Consider the following 21,492-nt stretch of genomic DNA (forward strand, 5'->3'; position numbering starts at 1 on the left):
GGACGGTGTGAACCCAGAAAGAAGAAACCAAGAGGTCATTGGCAGGCAGCCCTCTTGCATCATCTGTGATTTTCTTCAAGTGACTGTCAGCAAACTTCCTGAACAGATGAACTCCAAGTTTGGAAATAGATGGACTTGGCATTCTCGTTATTAATATATGGCCTGCCCATGCTTTTCAAAAAGTAGGAAGATGAAGAAGTTATACAGTTGGATATTTAAGTTGGATAACTTGGATACAGAAAAAGTGTGAATGTTTTGGAGACAGTAAAAATAGCAGGTTTTGAAGAGAGAGTCATAATAAAGGAAAGAGGAGGAGGAGACTGTCAGAACCTTCCGGAAGTCATGGAGAAAGTAACTGTACAAGTCTAGAAATAACTGAGATGTTGAAGATAGGAAAGCAGCCTGAAAATATGTCTGTGAAGGTTTCCGTATACACATTTACATACGTTCAGTCAAGCTCTCTGTATGTGGCGGGATGTGCTGCTTCTCGGCTGTGATAATCACTTGGCATCGGAATCTGCCAGAGCTTTTGTGCGAGCTGCCTTCTGGGTCACATAATGGCAAGTTGGGGACAGCCACGAGGGGCTGTGGGTGGTTAGGAAAAGCAAGGTTCTGTGGGAGGCCGGGAGAGTTTTTTGCGAAGCTTTTGGTATTTTAGGCAAACCATTTTAAGAGCTGACTTTTTCAAAGATGTGTCAACAGAGGTTTCAAAATTGGCCAGACGTAACGATTCCTAGGTCTAAGGCAAGTTAGCTACATCTCCTGGAATCAGCAGTACAGTGTTCTTTCATTCACTGATTCAAGAAAACCATATAAAGAAGCTAACATTTGCCAAAAACTGTCATGCTCTGGGGATGCACTAGTGATCAACCCAGAGTGGGGGATCCTGCCTTCCCTGAACTCGTAGTCTGGCAGGGATTGTGTCTGAGTAACTGGGTCTCACAGTGCAGGGTGTTAAATCCCCCGTGGAGTCTTAGACGATGCCCAAGGTGGCACTGACCTAATTTTTGGAAGGAAGAGAGTATTGGTTACAATTGTGCTTGTCTACAAATAGGAGACTCCAACCCCCCACCTTAACCTCTTTTCAGGGGGAAGAAAACAGCAGCTTTAATAACAGGGAGGGTTATATTTCTAGAAGTAGGTGGTCCGGGGTTATATGGCGGCTCCAAGATGCCACCAGGGCCTTACTCAGTCATTCTTAGCATATGGATCATGTCCTCATGGTTCCAAAATGGTTCTTAAAGTTCCAACATCAATTCTACATTCCAGGCAGTAAGAAGAGGAAGGGCAGATGGCAAAATGCCAGATGAACCTGTTGGATGTTTTCCAGACTCTCAATCTAACACCTTCTTATCTTTTTGGCCACAGCTGTGTCCCATGGCTAGTCTAGATACAGGGGTGGTAAGAAATGTAGCTTTTGGCTTTGCCAGCTCAGACTAAACTGGACTTCTGTCAATTGAGAAGAAGGCAAAGTGACTATGGGAAGTCAATTACAACAATTTGTCCCGGGGGGAGCAGTGGACATGGAGGAAGAGGGCTCCATGTTCCTTGTCACTGAGTTGTTGCCCCAGGGAGTCCTCTGGTAACTTCTGCAGTTACAGGTGATCTCAAGGCTGGAGTAGATTGGGGGGAAGCCTGAAATCACTTCTGCCTCAGTCGTGCCATTTCAGGCAGAACCACCCCCAAACACGTTAGGTGCGTTCAATGTCGGGATGCAGCAGAGAACCAGAAAAATCCCTCACCCCCAGGGACTTCACGCTCAGGGAAGGAGTCAGAGAACACAATCATTCGCAGTTAAGCATTTCAATGTGTTTTCACATCATTCCTCCCGGCAAACTCTAAGGGAAAGCAAGTGTGTGGTCTCATGATTTGGACACAGAAACAGAAGGCCAGAGAGGGTAGAAATTTGCCCAGGGCCAGGCTGCTGGTTAAGGGCGAAGATTGGACTAGGGCCCAGGGCTTCCGCTTCCCAGGAGAGAGCTCTCTTCTCTCCAGGGCTGTGTCCTGCCCTGGGTGTGGAGAGCGTCGGCTGCATGGACAGCACTGCTGAAGCCTCACTTGGCCGGGAGGGAGGAGGGGGGAGGACGTGCTGCACAGCCGGCATCAGAGCAGCCATAGCTGCGAGCACCGGGGAGCTGATGCGGCCCACTGCCTCTTCTCTCCAGCTCCTACAAGAGCAAACAGTGGTGGTTCCCCCCATGATCAGAGGCTTCAGGAAGAAATTCCCAAGCCAAGATCTGCAGGGATGGCACCTCCCTGAACTAGTTCTCTTTTCTTCTCTGTCAAGCCCAGCTGGTTCCTTTCCCTCTGTGAGCGGTTTGGAAAGGTTGGCCTTATTACTAAAAGGCCGACCTTTAGCTCTCCTGGGGCCTCCTTGACCATCAGTAGCCTGTCCACTGGGTTCAGGGTGGAGTCGCTCTGAAGCATCCCTTGGAGAGGTGAGGCCTGGCCTTGCCCCACCCTCCTCCCCCACTTTCACTTTCCAAACTTCATTCCCTCCCAGCTGGAGCATTTGCAGGGTTTCCCTCTTCCTGCCCAGTCCTGGCAGCCATGGCTTCAATGTTACATGCTGAAAGGAACTTTCTTGCTTCCCCCATGGACCCACGCCTAGGCACTAAGCTCGGAACCCTGGTGGGTCTTCAAGGAAGCCCGTGAAGGTGGCTGTGTGGACAGGGGGTGCTGGGCTGTGTCTTTCCACCCGTGTTTCTGCTGCCTGAGGGGGTCTTCCTGCTCCTCCTGAGGCCTGTGTATGACTCAGGACCCGGTCCAAGTTGATCTTCTTTAGTGGGTCTTCCCTGCCCCTTGCTTGCCCCCCCACCACTACGCACTCATAGAGTGCGGGGCTCCCTCCCCACTGCCCACAAGTCTCAAAGCGCTCCAGTGCCCTCGGTACAGCATGCGGATCTGTTTGTCTGTCTGTCTACTGGTCAGACTCCCCTTGACCATGAGATCCTTGCATTCTCCAGGGCTAAAGCAGTGCCCGGCCCTTAGTAGGCCCTCAACACATACTGGGTAGATCAAGGACACTTTAGGGGTGCAGATATCATAGAAGCACGTGGAAAAGGCCTTTGCCACGCTCTTGAGATGCCTTAAGCTATGTAGCTGCCAGGTGGGAGAGAAATAATAATGAGCCGTTGATAATAGGTGCTGAGCACTGAATAGACGCCAGGCGCTACCGTAGGCTTTGCGTCCATCACCCCACCAAATGCTCGCAATACCCCTATGGCCTAGGCGCTCTCCCCAGTTTGCTCTCGAGGCAACAGAGGCACAGAAAAGCTGAGTGACTTGCTCAAGGCCCTACAGCCAGGAAGTGGTGGAGGGATTTGACCGTGGAGCTCCCGCCCTTGACCCTTTACCACGCAAGCCGCATTTGAGGTGCCAGCTCCCCGCCCTCCCTGCCGCACGAAAGCCCGTACGTGGCATGGGCAAGATAGCCTCGTGTGGATCAATTAGACAGAAAGGCAAGACACAGCCTGCTCCAACCCTTCACGCCCAATCCTTGTCCAAATTGAATGTGGGAGGGAGAGGCGGGAAGGAGCGCTGTGAACGGGAGCAGAGGGCAGGCCTGGAAAGCCTTCCACGGAAAAGGTATGTCCTCATCCAGCCTGGGAGGGCAGAGGGGCAGGCCCAGCGCTCCTGGCTGACGGACAGGGGCTGTCCCTCAGCGATCTGCCCAAGGTGGGAGACGCGCCGCCAGCTCCCAGCTCCCGAAGGAGCCAGGCGACGCCTGTTTATCCATCGTGGCTCCACTGAGGTCCGATGTGAATAAGACATCGCTTTGGCTTCTGGAGCAGGGTGGTCGGTTCTGTCCCACTCCGAGCGAGCTGGGAAACATGAACCATCTGGGAAGGGCTTGCCGTCACCCCCAAATGTCTCTCTGCCACCATCAGGGAGAGATTTGGAAATGTTATCCCTTCCTCTTCTTCAAGATGAAGTGTTTACGTAGCCATAAAACGCTAAAAGCATCAGGTTCCATATCTCAGTGGAATTTCCCCAGACACCCAGGAAGCACACAGGGCCCTTAAGTCGTGGTTCAAGCGCCAAGTGACGAGGCTGTTTGAATCCCACCTCTGACCAGCTACGAAAGCTTAGGTGACTCAACCTCCGGTTGCCTCAGCTTTCTTTGTTTATAAGCAGGGTGATGATGGTACCCATCTCAGGGAACGGTTAGGATGGAATAAGTGACTGACATGATCGGAACGATGCCCGGCCAGTGGCAATGTAACATTGTTACATTGTACAATGTAAACATTGTTACCAGGATCCCATTTTACAGGTGAGGGAAACTGAGGCTCAGAGAGAGGAAGTGATCTTCCCCAGGTCACACAGCCAGTTGGTGGCAGAATGCAGATCTGATCTCTGTGACATGGTCTTCCAGCTTCGGGGAGCCTCTTGATCCCCAGTGAGGAGGGATCCCCTCCTCTCTCCTCTACCCCACATGGCGATACTCCTTATCCTTTGGACAGGACAGACTAGTTCCTGGCGGAGAGGAGAGAAAAGATGATGAGAAAGGAGAGTCCCGCTTGCTAACATTCTGCATGCACCAGACCATCAGGTCGAGGCTCAGCAAACTTGTTTCTGTAAAGAGCCAGCTAGTCACCGTTTGAGGCTTTGGGGGCTGTCTGGTCTCTGTTTCGACGACTCGCCTCCAAGGCTTACAGCACAGGGGCAGCCACAAGAATATGTAAAGAGAAGGGTGTTGTGTTCCAATGAACTTTATTTCTGGACTCTGAAATTTGCATTTCATACAATTTTCATGTATTGTGAAATATTAGTCTTCTTCTTATTTTTTACAGCCATTTAGAAATGTAAAAAATCCTTTCTCACCGTACAAGCAGCGGGCCTGGTACCCGAGGGCAGTGACGTGCTAACCCCGATGCAGAGGTTAGAGTCAATTCATCCTGCCCGCACCTCTGAGACGCGTTTTACACATGAGGAAACTGAAGCTTGGTGGGGGGTGGGGGGATGGGGTGGCAGGGAGCGGGGGGTGGTCCAAACCGGCCCAGGTGACAGCAGATGGGACAGCAGAGCTGGGATTCAGATCCTGTGCTCTGCGCATCTGCTCCAGGATGCCCCCAGAGCTGGTGGCTTGGGATCTCTCTGCATTTGCCACCACCACACGAAGACGGTGTAAGACCCACCCTTATGGGACAGTAGACGCAGTTCTCATGGAGTTGCCTCTTCAATGTGTGATGGCCTTTTGGGGAAGCAGCGTCTATCAGCCAATGTTCAGACAGGTTCCAGCCGGGGCACCAGGAAGGCACCATAGTACTGACTTGGTATATGACGCGGGGCCATGCTTCTGTCTCAGCAAACCCTCTCTGAGCTCCGTGGCACTGGGGACGAGTCTCCCCATTCCCAGGGTTATACTCAGCAAGAGGCTTGGGAGGTCCACATGGCATCAGAGAATGTTCCAGAAAAGCGATTTCGTCTTGAGGACATCATAGGGGGCAAGTGGCAGAAACCGTGAGTGAGAGGTGCACGCCTGCAAGGTGAAACGACCATGAGGTTTCCTGGAGGGCGTGGCCCGGGGACCGGGAGAGTTCCTCACAGGGCCCTCTGGCCTTCATCCCGCCCTTCCCCATCCTCCACACATCAGACCCCGGGCTGGCCTCTGACTCAGCCCACCAGCCACACTCAGGGGAGCCAGCTGTGAGGCTGGGGTCCGGCGTCTGGCCCTTCCTCCCTGAGGCACCCCAGAGACCCAGGGGTGCCCTGAACCCAAGCAGCGGCTCCCAGGCTGCCACGGAACCGCAGCTGGGGCTGCCTGTGTCAGGTCTGAGCTTGTTTAGGACTCACCGGAAAGGAAAGCACCACGCCTTGTGCAATGGATGCAGTCTGTTCTGGGAGCTTCTGCGAGCCTGCCCGGCGGAAGGTGACTGGGAACACGGGCGCTTGTCTGTTTAGTTTGTGTCTTTTTAAAACAGTCGTTACAGAAATAAACACTCTCAAAGTAGAAAACTTAGGAACGATGGGTAAGACAAAAGAAGGGACCCATGAAAAACCACCCACAAGCCTGTCTCCCAGAAGTAAGTTGGTTTTACTCGTCCTTCCAGTCTTTTTCTCTGTGCGTGTGCACATGCGTGCGAGCTCCTTACCCAAACGGGGTTGAGGATCAACTCTGCTTGGGGAACTCTGTTTCCTCTTCATCTCACACTCTAGTGTGAGCACGTTCCTTGTCAAAATGCATTTTTCTTTGCTATCATTTTTGCCCAACATCCGTTTTTGGCGAGTCCTCTTTGGAGGCGTGTAGCCCATAGATTGGGGTCACAGGTCCCAATCGGATCTCAGGGATCCAGCCCTTTTTAGGTAACAATGCTGGGGCGGGCTCTGTGGTCTTGAGTAATGGAAAAGCCCCAGGCTCGCTGCCGTTTGCAGCAAGAGCTCCTGCCCCTGCCCCACCCTGACTCATGGAACCACCTTAGACTCATCCCTTCACCCCTCTGGGCCTCAGTTTCTTTACCTATAAAACGGGATAGTCGGATTAAGGGCTTTGCCAGCCCTCATGCTCCATGACTCAGCACTTGCGGACTCACAAGATTCTAGAAGCCTCTGAAAAATGTTAGCTGCTGAGAGGAAGTTGTTTTTCCCTTAGCTCTAGGCTCGCCAAGCTAAGGGTCACGGTCCAGAAGTCCTGAAAACCCGTCTGGGTAGCTAGTGCCCTGTGCTATGGATCCCAGGGCCTGTAGGGGCCCCTGGGTTCTTGCCCCCTACTGTTCCCCGGCGGCGTGGAGAGGGAAGCAGCTGCTCCGGGGCCAGCCCTGATCTCACAGCTCCACTGCCCTTGGTCATGGTGGTAACAGCCAGAATCAGAGGCCACCGGCTGTCAGCTACATCTTGAAACACAAGTGAAGTGTCTGGGCAGAAAGCACAGCGTGGGCCAGGCCTGGGGCCACACTTGGGAGCTGGTGGGTCTGGGAAGGGCCTAGGAGAAGCCTCCTTGGCTTCCACCCCCTCCACCCATCACCCCTCCCGCCCCGCTCCTTGTCCCCCTTTGCCCTGGGGCAGCAGCTGGCTTCTGTCCGTCTGGTTTGGGGAGGTCCTGCCCTGAGACTTGGAAGGCAAGGCAGCTGCTGTGTGGAGGCTTCAAAGGGGCAGGGACGCCCTGAAATCCAAGCAGCAGAATCCCTCCCACGGAGACGCAGACAGTTGGCTTCCCACATTCTCTTGCGGAAATCATCGCAACAGCAATTCTAGCAACATCGCTGCCACGTGATAATACGCTTTTGCTCGAGGCTCGGCAAGGAGCCCAATGCCTCCCTTTGCTTCATTTTCAGTCCCCATTAGACTGCTCCTCAGGGTGAGGTCTGGCTTTATTAATCCCCATTTTACAGATGAGGACATTGGAGCTCAGAGGTGGAGCCCTTGGCCCAAGCTCCACTGGGTTACAGGACTGCAACTGGGCTCCAGACGGTCTGCACCCGAGCTCGCTCTGTAAGCGCTCCACCCTTCCAGCTCCTCGAGTTCCGTGCCTCCGTTGGTTGGGATTCTCCCACTGTAGTTCCAGCTTTTTCCTCCATGCAGACATTCCCAGAGACCTCACCATTCTATTGCTTCCAGGCAGCCACGTGCCAGGTTCCCACCAGCCCAATGTGTAAGGCTTGGTCCCCAAGCTGGAAGTGTAAAGTTTCATCGAGGAGACAAGGGATGTAGATCCCGTGGTCCTAGAATGCATTTGTCTTTCTCATGGTATCATAGAAAGAGTGCCTGTTTTTGAGCTATGCCTACTGCAGTTTGAATGCCACCTGTGCCATTTACCAGCTGTGTGACTCTGGGCAAGGCTCTTACCCTTTCTGTGCTTCAAGTTGCACATCTTACAACAGGGAGAATACTACTACCCTTTTTAATTGTTGACTCTTAAGGATTAAAGAGAATGTATATAAAGCAATGTCGCAAAGTAGATGCTTAATACATGTTAGCTCTTGGGGCGCCTGGGTGGCTCTATCTGTTAAGGGTCTGCCTTCAGCTCGGGTCATGATCCCAGAGTCCCAGGATCAAGCCCTGCATCGGAGCCTGCTTCTCCCTCTCCCTCTGCTCCTCCCCTTGCTTGTGCTTTCAATCTCTCTCTCTTTCTCGAATAAATAAATAAAATCTTTAAAAAAATAAAGAAATGTTAGCTATTGTTATAACGACTGAAAGAATAGGGTCTTGAGTCAGATGGCCTGGGTTTGATTCCACCTTATCTACGTACCAGTTATGTGACCTAGGACTGTTTACTTTCACCATTGCAAGCCTCAGTTTCCTCCGCTGCAAAGTGGGGATAATTATGGGATTGCTGTAAGGAATAAAGGAATACACACGTATATCAGAGGAACAAATATTCACTAAATATCTACTAGGTGCCTAACATATATTAATTGCTCGAGAATACTAATTTTATTATTATTGGCATCATTTTTTTCAGTTAGCATCATTTTATTATTATTATTATTATCATTGCTATCAGTCATGCTATTAGTGGATTCAAAATCATCTCACTGCCTCTCCTAGATGATCATAGGTCTATACATCATCTTTTTAAGTCATCAGTTCACAACCTCGAATCATTTTTAGTTTTTCTTTCCCCATTTACAATCATTCTGTTGTCTGGAACGTTTCTTCCATTAAAATTCTCTTTTCCATTCCCACTGATACCGCACTTTCTCAGTCATTCACACCTGATGTGAATGAGCGTAGCGGCTCCTTCCCTGGGAGCTGTTCTTGATGTGGAGGGAGGGAAAAGACAAGATGGCAGTGGACACATACTCCACTACATCCACCCTCCTCTGCTTTGTTATTTCCGGTAGAAACATCCCAAACTTCACCTTGAACTTGGTTCTGTCTACTCCCCTACTGAAAAACAGTCAACAGCTCCCAGGCCTGTTGCTTTACACACAGATTTTGGAGGTTGAGATTCAAGAGTTTTCACGGTCTGGCCCAAGCCTACTATAGGAAGAGGAGTCATTCATTGTGATTGACTTTCTACCTTGCATTTTGCCTAAGCAATTATTTTATCCCATTCACGGTAGTTCCCCTATTATTGAGTGGTTCTGGAATGGGCAGTCCTAAGCCATTTTGCATCAGTGGGATCTGAGGAGAGGTTTGCTCGGGTCTTCTGGGAAAGAAAAACTATTCTTTTCTCTCTCCCTTTGAACATGAACAACCTAACCCTGGATGTAGTTGGCAGCCATCTTGCAACCATGAGGACGGCTACCATCAGGGCAGTGTGAACACAGAGCAGAGCAGAATCAAGAGAAGAACAGAAAAACAGACATGGAGCCCTGATCAAACTGTTCTTGGAGTCCCTGTGCCTCTCTGGACTTCCAGGTATGAAATATATTTTCTTACCACCTGAGCTTGTTTGAGACATACTTTTATTACTTGTAGCTCAAAGAATCTTAACTGACAGACCCACCTTGCCAGCTTTATCTCCAGCCATACAGAATAATTTGCCTGTTCTGAACTTTTCCCCCACTTTGGTGCCTTTGCCCATTCTTGTCTTCACCTAGAATGCTGTCCCCAGACTCTGCTCCTTAAGGTCTTTTGCACTCTTCAAAGTTCAAATTCAAATGCACCAACTCATCCTCTCTTCCAGAAAGACTCCTTTTCTTTCTGAATCCCCAAGGTGTTTTGTATCTTCCTGTGAGCACCAGAACATTCTGCTTTACGGTATGTTCATTTGTCTCTTTCACTGGATTGCATAGTCCACGGAGGCTCTTTCCCTTTATTCCCTTTGAATCCCTTAGTCCGGAACCTTGAATGCTTAGTAGATACTTGTTGCACGAAGATGTGGAATTCTGTACAAATGATAACCCGTTCTCCAGTGATGGTAACAAAAATAATCACTGTTTTCTAAGGCAGAAAGGGATAAGATCTCTATGGGCTGAATAGTGAGGGAAGAGTTCTTAGGTCTTGAGACGTGTGTGCCCCCAGGGGACAGGTAGAATTTGGACAGGCAGGGTTGGCAGGAATTCCTCCATGGAAAGCACCAAGCAGGTGCAAGGGACCTGTTTCTCAGTTTCTCTGGCCACTGCAGTATGTTTGACAGGTGCTCTGCACCTGTTGGGAAATGCGGTCTCAGTAACTAAGTTCCTGTAGGTGAAGAGGAGGAAAATAGGTTTTGTCCAAGTAGAAATGACATCTTCACTTTTTTGTGATTTAAAGTGGCTGTTGGGAATGGCGTGGAAATTTCTTGAGATGGTTCTCTATAAGCCCAACCAAGTCTGGGCGGTGCTGGGGGCAGTGAAGGGATGTCTCACTCATCACCACTCTCCCTTTAGGTATCCAGGCACCACCCCTGATTCAGTGGGGTTTGTGTTCTAGGTTGTTATAAAGGAGTTTGTTCTCATAAGATACTGTGACAGACACATTGGGATACACTCACCAACGATCTCATTTCTTTATGGTTGCACAAGAAAACTATATTTCTTGGATTTCTCGCTTCCAAGATGCTACTGCGTGACCACATCTTACCGGTAGGGTGCGGGTGGTGATGGCAGACGCCATGTCCAAGCCCGGGTCCTGAAACTGCCCAGGCAATTCTCCCCACTCCCTCTCGGCTTGTTGTCTGGCTGAATGCAGAACTCTGTTCCAGAAGACTCTGAGGAGGGCTTAGGTCATGGGAAAGCCACCAGATGGGAGAAACCTACATCCCTGGCTTGGAGGACATCTGCCCAGGGTTGCTTCTTGACCAAAAAAAAAAAAAAAAAACCTGCATTGAACTTTGTATAAAAAAGAAATAGAACTTTCCTGAGTTAAGCCACTAAAATGTTGACTTTTTTTTGCTAGTTAGCCAACCCTGCCTATGGGGGCTACCATGAGAGGGTTCAGCCAAATCTCTGGGTGAAGAGAGGACTCAGCCAAATCTCTGGGCCCAGGTAGATGGCAATTCTACCAAGATGACCCATAAGTGTCAGCAGAGATGGCCAGGAGAAAGACAGCTAATACAGGTCCAGGGTTCAGTGTGTCCTCAACTGGCAAGGGGTGGTTTGCCCAGTTTCCTAGTGTTGGCTGCAGATGGTCCCTGCTGGGCAGAGCCTGGGCAGTCTCTGGAGGCTGACTCTGCTCCTGCTTTTGGGGTCTTATTATATTCTGATCCTTCATTCAGGCCTCATGGGCCTCCTCCCTGATGATGCCTCTCCCCCCTCCTCCCTCCTCTGCCTTTCATTCTGGTGGATAATGCCAAACCACCATCCACAAAAAGCAAACCCACTGAAATCCCGTCCACTGTTTATAGGGTGGAGGTAAGCGCCTATTTTTCGATGTACTGTCCAGCATTGCGTATTATCAAACTTTAACGTAAACGTAAGAAATATTTTATTGTGGTAAAAAAAAAGGCATAACACGAATTTCCCCATTTCAACCACTTCTAAGTGTTCAGGCCAGGGGCATTATGTACAGACACGTTGTGGGGCAACCATTCTCTAGAACTTTTCCATCTTGCAAAACTTAGACTCGTCACCCGCTGAACAACTCCTTGTCTTCCCCTCCCTGGCAGCCACGACTTTACTTTCTGTTTCTATGAATGTGACTACTCTGGAGCCCTCACAGAAGTGGAATCACACAGTCGTTGTCTTCCTGTGACTGGCTTAGTTCACTCAGCATCATGGCCTCCAGGTTCGTCCACCTCGTAGCCTGTGTCCGCTTTCCTTCTCTTCAGGCTGAATAATGTTCCGTTGTATGTATTTACTACCGTTGGCGTATTCATTTATTGGTCAATGACCATTTGTGTGGTTTCCACCTGTTAGCTATTTTTACAGTGGTGCTAGGAACACGGGTGTGCAACTATCTCTTCAAGATTCTGCTTTTCAGTTCTTCCGTCTGTATACCTACTAGTGGAATGGCTAGAGCAGATGATAATTCTATTTTGAATATTTTGAGGAACCACCATACCAGTTTTACATAATGGCTGCGCCATTTTACCTTCCCACCACTTCTGTCACAGGGGTTGCGGTGTCTTCACAGCCTTGCCAACACTTGTGACGGTAGCCATCCTAGTGGGTGTGAGGTGACCTTTCCCTGAGGCTTTAATTTGCATGTCCCTAAGGATGAGGGAGTGGCTCGGAGCATCTTCTCATGTTTCTTGGTTTAATCTCCTTAGCTTTTTCTTTACATTGTTTCATTGTATTTGGAGGTCAGGCAGTGGTGAGATGTTTCCACTCTCCAGTCTTGCAAGGACTGCTCCAGCTCTGCAAACCACTGCTCAAGTCTGGAAGGACTCGAACACCTCGGGGATGGAAAGGCTTACGTTCTGATGGTCGTGCTCATGGGTTGCCCGGTTGACACAGCTCTCTGCAGTCACGCACGCCTTCTCAACCACCATGGCAGCCTTGCATGCTGCAGGAGGCAGGGGGGAGAGGGAGGGTCAGAGCTGAGAACACAGAAATAGGAGACTGTGTCTTTAAAATCACCACCACTGAAACAGATGCCTGGTCATGCGCGATAGACGTGGCTAGCTGCCCACCCAACACTTGTTCTCCCCTTTCCCTTAAGTCAGAGCCCCTGTTTTCTGAGTGTGTCCACCCCACCCAGCTATGAATGGGTTGGAGACAATCATGGGGGCTTCATCCTCTTGCTTAGAGATTGGTTTAGTAATGACCAGCACAGTGTGAGGGGCGTTTTCGAGAAGAGTTCTTATTTAAAATGGTAAAACAGAGAGGGCACGGTCCCTTTCTTTTTGTGGGTGAGCTAATTCCCGGATGGGATGCCTGGAACGGCAGCACGTACCTTAGGACCGCAGGCAGGACCAGTGTTAGGATGAAGTCAATGGGCACTTGCCAGAGCAGAAAAAGAGAAAGACCCTGCGTTCAATATCACTGAGTAATAGCGATCATACCACCCTCTTGTGATGTGAAATAATACATCTCTATTGCTTGAGCCAATCTGAACAGGGATTTTGGGGTTTTGCTTGGGAATTTTTGTTGTTGTGATTACGGACGTAATCCTATTGCACGATGAGCGGAATTACAAACTGACAGAAAAGCAATGTGAAAACGTGATGCGAGAGCCACCTATGTCAGACCTACGTCCCTATCTTGGGGGTGTCAGCTGGGCGCCAACACTGTCCCGGGGATGGACACTGTTCTGGGGGGTCATGGGGAAGGCCAGGACAGCAGGAGGGAGAGAGAAGGTCCAACCACAGCTGTGAGACAGCAGCACAGGTCCAAATGGTGAGACGGAACCTGTCGTCACCACGTCTGGCAGGTCAGTATGGGATCAAATATCGGGTCCTAAAAGAAACCTATTGTTCCTTGGCCTGATACTTCCACACCGAGCAACTGCAGCTAACAACACTCCTGGCCTCGCTGACCATCTTTTTTGTCCTCCTTTCTGACACCGAGTTTGGAGAAAGATCAAACGTTCTCCCCGCAGCTCCTCCCTCTCCCTCTCTTCTGGCCATGCCCACCCGCAGCAGGGTCCCCTCCAGGCTCCCGTGCACTCCTTGGCAAGTGGGGGAAGCCTGAAGGGTGTTCTGGTGGGGGAAGTGCTACAAGTTCATTCCAGGGACCGTGTTTGAAAGTCCCCTGTGGCTGCTATTGAAGCCATATTCTTTTCTTCCGCTGCTCCTGTGAATAAAGCCAATGTCCTCACCTCCATCTACCTGACTCCTGAGTACACTTCTGGTTTGGTTCTGAGCTCAGGAAGTAAAGCGAAGGCACTATTCATTGGACCCCTACATCTTGACCCAAACCACAAAATTAGTAAGTAGGTAATTTTTAAAAAAGATTTTATTTATTTATTTCAGGGGCGGGGGCAAAGGGAGGAGAGAGAGAGAGAATCTCCAGCAGATTCCCCAATGAGCACAGAACCCAATGTGGGGCTCAGTCTCATGACCCATGAGATCATGACCTGAACTGAAGCCAAGAGTCAGACACTTGACCGACTGAGCCACCCAGGCACCCTGATAAGTACTTAATTTGATACAAAGCCCCCATCACATTTACTAGTATCCTGTTCCCATCTAATATGTCCTGCAGGATGGGGAAGGGGGTGTTTTCATATTCGTGTGATCATCTGGGGCCAAGGTCCCACAAATGCCTTGAAAGAGGCTTGAAAGAGATCAAGCAGGGACTGAGGTTTGACTAAAGCCTCAGACTCAGGGTGGACACGTTTGTGAAGGGAGCAAGCAGCAAATGAGACTTATCAGTGAAGTAACAAGACCTAAAGTAATTTGACCCGCTTGGTTATTGCAAATCAGGTTGAGTTTGCCTCTAGAAATCATTTTCACTTTCAGCCACATGGTGTTGAGTCAGCTTAGTGTAAAGGAACAGAAAAATAGTGTGAGGGTGGGGAGTCATCGCAGCCATGGGACGTGTCCTCGTAATAGCTAAAATATATGGAGTATACGATATTTTATTTAATTCTGTCCCCACTACAACCATATAGATTAAGGATTATGTTTGCCTTGTTTTCCCTCTGAGAAAACGGAGACTTAGAAAGATAGTGTGTCCAATGTTACTCAGCTAGCAAGGGCCAGACCTGGGTTTTTAACCCAATGGGGATTCCACTCTTCATACTAAGTCCATATTGCAATCAAGTTGTTCCAACTATTTTCATTGCTGGTAACTTTTTAAAGAAATAATTCAATGGAAGCAAAAAGTTACATGCATACAAATTTCCATCAGAATGTTCTATATAATTGTAACCAGAGGAAGCAACTTAAATGTACATCAGCAAGGAAGTATTTTAATACATTAAGCTGTATCCAATCAATGAAATGCTGGACATAATTTTAAAATAGTAATTCTGGTGTCTGGGTGGCACAGTCGGTTAAGTGTCCGATGCTTGGTTTGGGCTCAGGTTGTGATCTCAGGGTTGTGAGATCCAGCCCCACGCCGGGCTCCATGCTCAGTGTGGAGTCTGCTTGAAAGTCTCCCTGTCCCTCTCCCTCTGCCCCCAAACAAATAAATCTTAAAAAAATAATAAAATAGTAATTCTGGAATGTATGATGAAAAATGAGCACTACAGAATAAAATGCTAGGGGGACAAAGCAGGAGGGAGAATGGTGTGTACATCACAATGGCAATAGTTAGAAAAAACTTCAGTCTGCCCATATGTGATTTAAAACTGAAAGGAAAATACCCAAGAGCAAAATAACTTTTAATAACAAGTGGAATCAAGGTGATTTTTTTCTTCCTCCCAAAAGTATCTTCAACATTGCAGAGGCACTACCTTGTCAATAAAAGCAGGACAGGTCTGCATGGGACACTGCAGGTCGAATCACCCTGGTGGGGAGAAGGGTCACTGGGCATATTTGGGGGAGCTTAATGTGGCTCAGCCTCTACCTAACCTGCAGTTATTAGCCTGACCTTGAGAAGGTCAGCTGAGTCGGATTCTCCTCTCCTGCCCCCAGGTCTCCTTTACCTTGAAGCAGACACCAAAGTCACGCATGCAGTTGCTGTAAGCATCGCCCAAGGACACGAACCGTTGGCCCTGACTCCACACAGCTTGAATCCTGAAGTTCCACATAGTGGAGAGGTTCTCTGGAATTGACCCACAGTGCTGGTGACGTCACCGAGACGTGGGTGGAGAAGCGGGGAGGAGGCGGAGACACAGACACCATAAACTTCTCTGGAGGAAATGAGATGCAAATTAGTAAAGGGCAGGAAAGAGAAAAACAAATGAGGTGCTGGATGATGGTGAGAGACTTTCTCAGAGAGTTGGGAGAGGAAAAAGCAGTCCATCAGCAGGGTTCCGAAGTCCATGGTGGCCCTCGGTGCAGTACAATGAACAAGGGCTTTGACATGAGGCCAAGTTCCAGCGCTGCCTCCGCTGCTGTGTGACTATGGGCAAGTCACTTAACCTCTCTGATTCTCAGATTTTCTAACTTTCCATGACAACAGCCATTCCTACAGCACAGAGTTCAGTGAGATGTCCTGAAGAAGCCCTTCTCCTGATAACATAACTGGTACTTCCCTTGTTCTCCATGTATCTCCCCGTGGAGAGGGGGCTCTGTAACCATTGAGACAGCAAAGCATTCCCTGTGCCCTCCATGCCCATCCCATGCAATAACTTCCTGCCATTGCCTCTAACAAGGGACCAGAGAAGCCTGTCACTGCTTCTTAGAGGAAGAGAAAGGCGTGAAGCAGAGCTGTGTGGGGGGCTGCATCCCAGAACCGTCCTTCTGCTCTAAGGGTGAGTTTCCAGGTGGCGTGTGATGAGAATGGAAACACATGAGAAGTCTAAGTCAGGCCACCAGGGACTGACACTCCGTGGGTGGGGAAGAGAAAGGGACAAACCCTGGCTGAGGAGGTGGGCAGATGAGCAGATCAAGGTGAGCAGAGAGAGAGTGAAGTTGTAAGGAGGAGAATGTACATGGCTGGTGGTGGTGGTGGGGAAGCCAGTCAAGAGACAGGAATGAAGGTAGGCGGTGGGCGGGGGGGTGGGGGGAGGTCGAGCAGGAGGAAACAGGAAGTTAAAAGGAGGTAGAGAGAATGGCGGCCGAGAAAGACAAAGAAGCATCCAAGAACGTGATAGGATTCCCATCAGCCCCCTCTGCATCCTGCCCACATCATCTCCCCCGTGCCCAGCACGGGCGACTATGAACACAGCTTTAGGGCGAGTGGGCCCCGGCCGCTGGACATGGGGCTCTTTCTCCAAAGGATGAAGCAGAGGAATTGCCATTGTTCGTGGATTTATCTGTGGAAATACATGACCCCTGTCCTGGGGTTCCCCCTGCCCCACAAGCCCGGGCCAGAATCAATAAATTTTTCCATCCTCGCACAAGGGCAAGCCACAGCTCGAACAGTGCCAACCGTCCTTGGCGTCGCCCCATCTGGACTGGGAAAGGGGACAATGGTTGCTTCTGAGAAGGCCAGATTAGGTACAATGACGACCGAAGCCAAATATGTCTTTGGTCCATCCTCTCTTTCTGGGGTTTCCCCTGGCTTTTCCTGAGTGCTCAGAGTTCCTGTGCCCTTGCCCACACCGTCCACCACTGGGCCAAACTCGCTGGCGAGGAATGGTCTTCGAAATGTATTGACCCAGAGGCTAAAGTGACCGAGAAGGCTGCAGAAGTTCGGAGGGTAGACATTGGCGCATCAGCTGGCCGGCAGGAGAGGGGCTGATAGAAACTTCTCTGAACAATGTCATCTGCTGGCCCTGCCTCCTGCTGCCCAGATTTTGTCACCCTCCCCCACGTCACTTTTCAGAGGCCACCCGACAGGGCCTCTCCCAGCACTTGTAAGAAGAGGCCACATTCCCCTCAGTCCCATTTCCCATAGGATGGGGTCCGTGAGGATGGGCGACACTTCCTTCCCGGTTCTACTGCGGGCAGAACGGGTCCACCCAGTGTGTGTGGTGGAGACTGCCCTCGGGACTAGGGTGTTTCCCTGGAGATGATGTCACAGCTACTCAGGGTGTGTGTGTGTGTGTGTGTGTGTGCGTGACTGCACACGCGCGCGTGCACACAGGTGCCCACGCACCTCAATACACCACGCACCTCAATACACCATGTGGATGGCATCTTAATTTATTTTTCCAAATATTACATATACAAACCACTGGTGGAGAAAATGTGAAATCACCGATAATGTAATGACAGTACTGTAGTTACGTTAATTCAAGGAGCCCTTATCTTTTAGATATACATATTGAAATATTTACTTATAAATAAGATACGATGTCTGGGATTTGTTTTACAGTCATCAGGTGTTGAGGAAGGAAGTAGGAGGTGCAGATAGATAAAATGGGCCGTGAGTTGGTAATTGTTGAAACTGGGTGATGGGTGTATAGGAATTTATTATACTGCTTTTCTGGGGGGGGAAGGAGGTGCCTGTGGTCAAATAATTTTGGGAAAGCCGCATCCCACGGCCCCTCTTGGAAACTTACAGTGTGTATTAGCGCTGGATTTTATGTTGCTAGAGAATAGGCACTATGTGGGTGTGTTGACCCCTGATCCACGGTGCCCAGCGGTGCCCGACGCTAGCAAGCACTCAAGAAATGGGCGATGCGTGAATAAACAAGGAAAAGCACTTACAGTAAGGAAATCTATTCACCTGTTTTACCCTAGTGTTTCCCAAACATCTTTGCTTATGAAAAGCCTTTCAATGAGGAGCACCCTTATATTAAAATCCCTTGAAATGAGTCTTTTGGGAAACGGTCTCAGAGCAGTTTATAAATGGTATTAAAACCCGTCTCCCAAGGTCCCAGCGAGTTGGCAGAGAAAGCCACAGGTTTGTTGTCCAGGGCTACATGGACCATTTCCTGCCTATAAACCGTGCTCAAGGTCCCACCCAGACGGCTGGGTTTGGAATCAAGTCAGTGCATGTCGGCAGCCCATTCTCTTTCTTTTTGCCCCAAACCTTCTCCTGATGTCTGCAGTTGGCCTTACCCGGTATTCAAGTAGAAGACAAGAAGAAAGTGAGCGGGGCTCTTGGAAGGTGGAGACATGTTCGGTGAGTGAGGCCAGCCTGGTGTCTCCTTTCTCATGGCTGTGGCATCGTTGGGGAAGTAAGCTTCGGGAAAAAGTGAAGAAGCAGATACAAACCTGGGCGTCTACTTGAGGAAGTCTGCATGAGGAGAAGGAATGCGGGAAAGAACTCAGAGGAAGAGCCAGGGATGGATCCAACTCCACTTTCTCCCCCTTCCGCTGGACCCACCGCGGGACTCCCAGCTTCCCTTTTGGTTAGGCGTGGCTAGAACCCAGTTCGATGAGTCCTGAATGAAAGTTATGGTCCCATACCCGGCCTGGCTCATAAAACCCCCACAAACAGTGCTCCTCCTGAATGGAGATGACCCCAGCAGATTTGGAAGTCATGTGTTGAGAATTACAGAGCCTTCCTCAGCCTGAATCCTCCACCCTCCCTGCCTGCCTATCCCTCCAGAAACCCTGATGAGTATTAGATGATCCAAAAATAAATTTCTATGTATTTGAGCCATTATATATTTCTGAGTTAATGTGTCAGTAGCTACAATTAGACCACAAAATACAGAAAGAGAAATGCATCTGAAAGGTAGAATGAGAAATGGGGTAGGGCAGTATCTATAAAGCCAAGAAAGGATAGAAGTTAAAGGAAGGGGAGAAACAGTAAGAGTAACTACATCTGGGTTTGAATACCTAGAATTTGAGACATGAGGAGGTTGGCTGGGGGATGGTGAACTTTTGAGGATAAATTTTCTCTTTCATTAAAAGACAGAACCTATGACGAAAGATCCTTTTCTTCTTGCCTACCTCCTTCCTTCAGCTTTGGACTTTGTCAAGTGAGGATTTGATGCCTGGGCCTGCAGCAACTATTTTGTGACATGAGGCAAAAAAACATTGAGGAAGGGAGCTGACATGTTAAGAGTGGTACAGAAAAATGAACAGATTTTGTGTCTCTAATACTATCAGTGAGCTACTGAACCAACCCTGGCACTACTTTTTTTTCCTGTACTTTCTGTTAATAAAAAAATAAAGAAAATAAAATTTTCTTTTTAAAAAATAATAGTAACTACACTTTTTTGGACTCTGCTCTATTCCAAACTCTATGTTAAAGTAAACAGATACAACATTACGTGGTATACTTTAATTTTCACAATAATTATATAAAGCATTAAATGAGTAACTTGAGCTCTAGGAGGTTGAGTGAATTGTCCAAGGTCCCATAGCAAATGAACACTCTTTAGCATCCTATGTTACTGCATCCAAAGTAGTACGTTTAAAGAGCCAGATCAGGGCAAAAACCCTATTGCAGACTAATGGATGGGGTTGGACCAAGAAAAGGGAAGGATTTAATGGGTTTGGAGTGAGGAAGGTGGAGCTGGAGGGTGACCTTCTAACACGACCATCTATCAAGATCTCATTCAGGTACCCCTTCTCTATAGAACCTTCCAGAACCACACCTGGGCAATCTCACTATTTGTTGAACTCCTTTTTTATTAACTGCTCCTCAGCCAGTTCATTCAACTGCATTGGAGGGTTACTGGACTTTCTTTAAAGTTGACTTACGTGCTAGATTTTTACTGCTTGCTCATACGAGGTTCTTCTGCACCTTTAGGCACATGGGGGAATTACCCTCCTTCAGCTCCCTTGCAATTAGATGGGGTCATGACACTGGTTTTAGCCAGTGGCATGTGAGCAGAAATGGCAAGTATTATTTCTGTGCCAAAGCGTTTAATTGTGGGCATGAGATCCTCTCCTGGAGATGCCGTAAAATCAAACCACTCAGAATCACCGAGTCACTGCATGGAAGACAGCTGCTTTGAAGAAGTGCCTGGACCCACAGCAGACTTCTCATGGCAAGAAGTCACTTGGAGGACTGCCTTAATCCACTGAGATTTTAGTGATGTTGCTACCGCAGCATAACCTGGGACTAACCTGGTAACTCATACAACTTAATATTTCGCCGCAATCAGAGACGGCGAATACTGATCACGAGTCTTACCATCACCTGCTCTTGCAGGTGTGATAGATATTCTTAACCCATCGCTGAACCCTTACCCACTGAGCTGTAAGACTTCGGAATCTTCCTCGTCACAGTCACCCAAGCAGTCACTGCTAGTGAATCAGAGCTGGAAAGTGAAGGAAAACCCACCAGAATCATACCACTGAACTCAGCACAGAACCCGACTTCTCACCGTGCCTGGCAAGGCCACACAGGAGCGAAAGCTTACTCTGCTTTACAATCTCCTTTCCGGCCACTTACCTTTCTCGCTCGCTTGCTCAGCTCCAGCCCCACTGGAGCTCTTCTGCTCTTCAAACACACCAAAAATATTCTCATCTCAAACCTGTACATTTGCTGTGCCCTCTTCTTTGAAAGTGTTTCTCTAATATTTTTATATGGCTCAAATGTCTCCTCCTCAGACAGACTTTCCTGTCCACCTTTTTAAATATACCCTGCACACTCCCCCGACTTCTTCAGTGACCATAAAACACTGTTTTTGCTTGTCTGTTTGTTTGTTTTGCTGTTGGATTCCTACCACTTAGCGTAATACTCGTTGCAAAGAAGTGACTGGCCAGCCCCCATCCAGACCTTCAGCATTTTGAGGAGAGAGGGCGGGTCCCGTTCCTCTTTGGTTTTTCCTTGGTGCTTAATCCATGTAATGTATACAGTAGAGGCCCATTAAATGCCTGATTGATGGTTAGAAGACTTTTATTTTCCTTCATATCATGGTAGGTTCATGTCTATGTCTTTTGTCCTTCCTCCACCACTCACACACTCAAGATGTCTCTTCTCTCTCCTTTCCCTTCCCTCACCACATCCTCTCCCAATTAAGTTCAAGTTTCTTTCTCACCCACGCCATGCCTTCTAAAGCCGCAGTCTACTGTGGCTGAGCAATGGTATCCAGCAATTAAACGGGTTTTGGCCTGGCCTCACATCCAAGTTCAATACCTATAACCTTTTCTGCAGGAGTTAACGCAGAGCCTCCGCCAGACTTGGCTAGTGTGTTATGCCCGTACACCGGAGCCCAGAAGTTTTACCCTTTGGGTGTTTTGAAGAGAAGCAGCTGTTACCATTTGCCAGCTGAGAGGTTTTGCTTTTGAAATAGTCTATAAGACATGTTGAGGCAGAAAGGGGCTTTCTGGAGAAGGCC

At 49.0% G+C, this 21,492-nt stretch overlaps 1 long non-coding RNA gene across 2 annotated transcripts; it reads left to right on the plus strand.

Annotated features, from left to right (window-relative positions):
- The first annotated feature begins 8,335 nt into the window (after positions 1 to 8,335).
- LOC121104760 lies at positions 8,336 to 19,326 on the plus strand. Of its 2 annotated transcripts, none has more exons than XR_005837087.1 (3): positions 8,336 to 9,306; positions 15,332 to 16,113; positions 18,301 to 19,326. It is a non-coding gene; the product is annotated as an uncharacterized LOC121104760 (long non-coding RNA). The 2 variants fall into 2 exon arrangements; XR_005837086.1 differs by lacking the exon at positions 8,336 to 9,306 and adding an exon at positions 11,512 to 11,595.
- Positions 19,327 to 21,492: the final 2,166 nt, after the last annotated feature.

Source organism: Ursus maritimus, unplaced genomic scaffold (assembly GCF_017311325.1).
Source record: "Ursus maritimus isolate PB19 unplaced genomic scaffold, ASM1731132v1 scaffold_23, whole genome shotgun sequence".
Classification (NCBI taxonomy): Eukaryota; Metazoa; Chordata; class Mammalia; order Carnivora; family Ursidae; genus Ursus; species Ursus maritimus.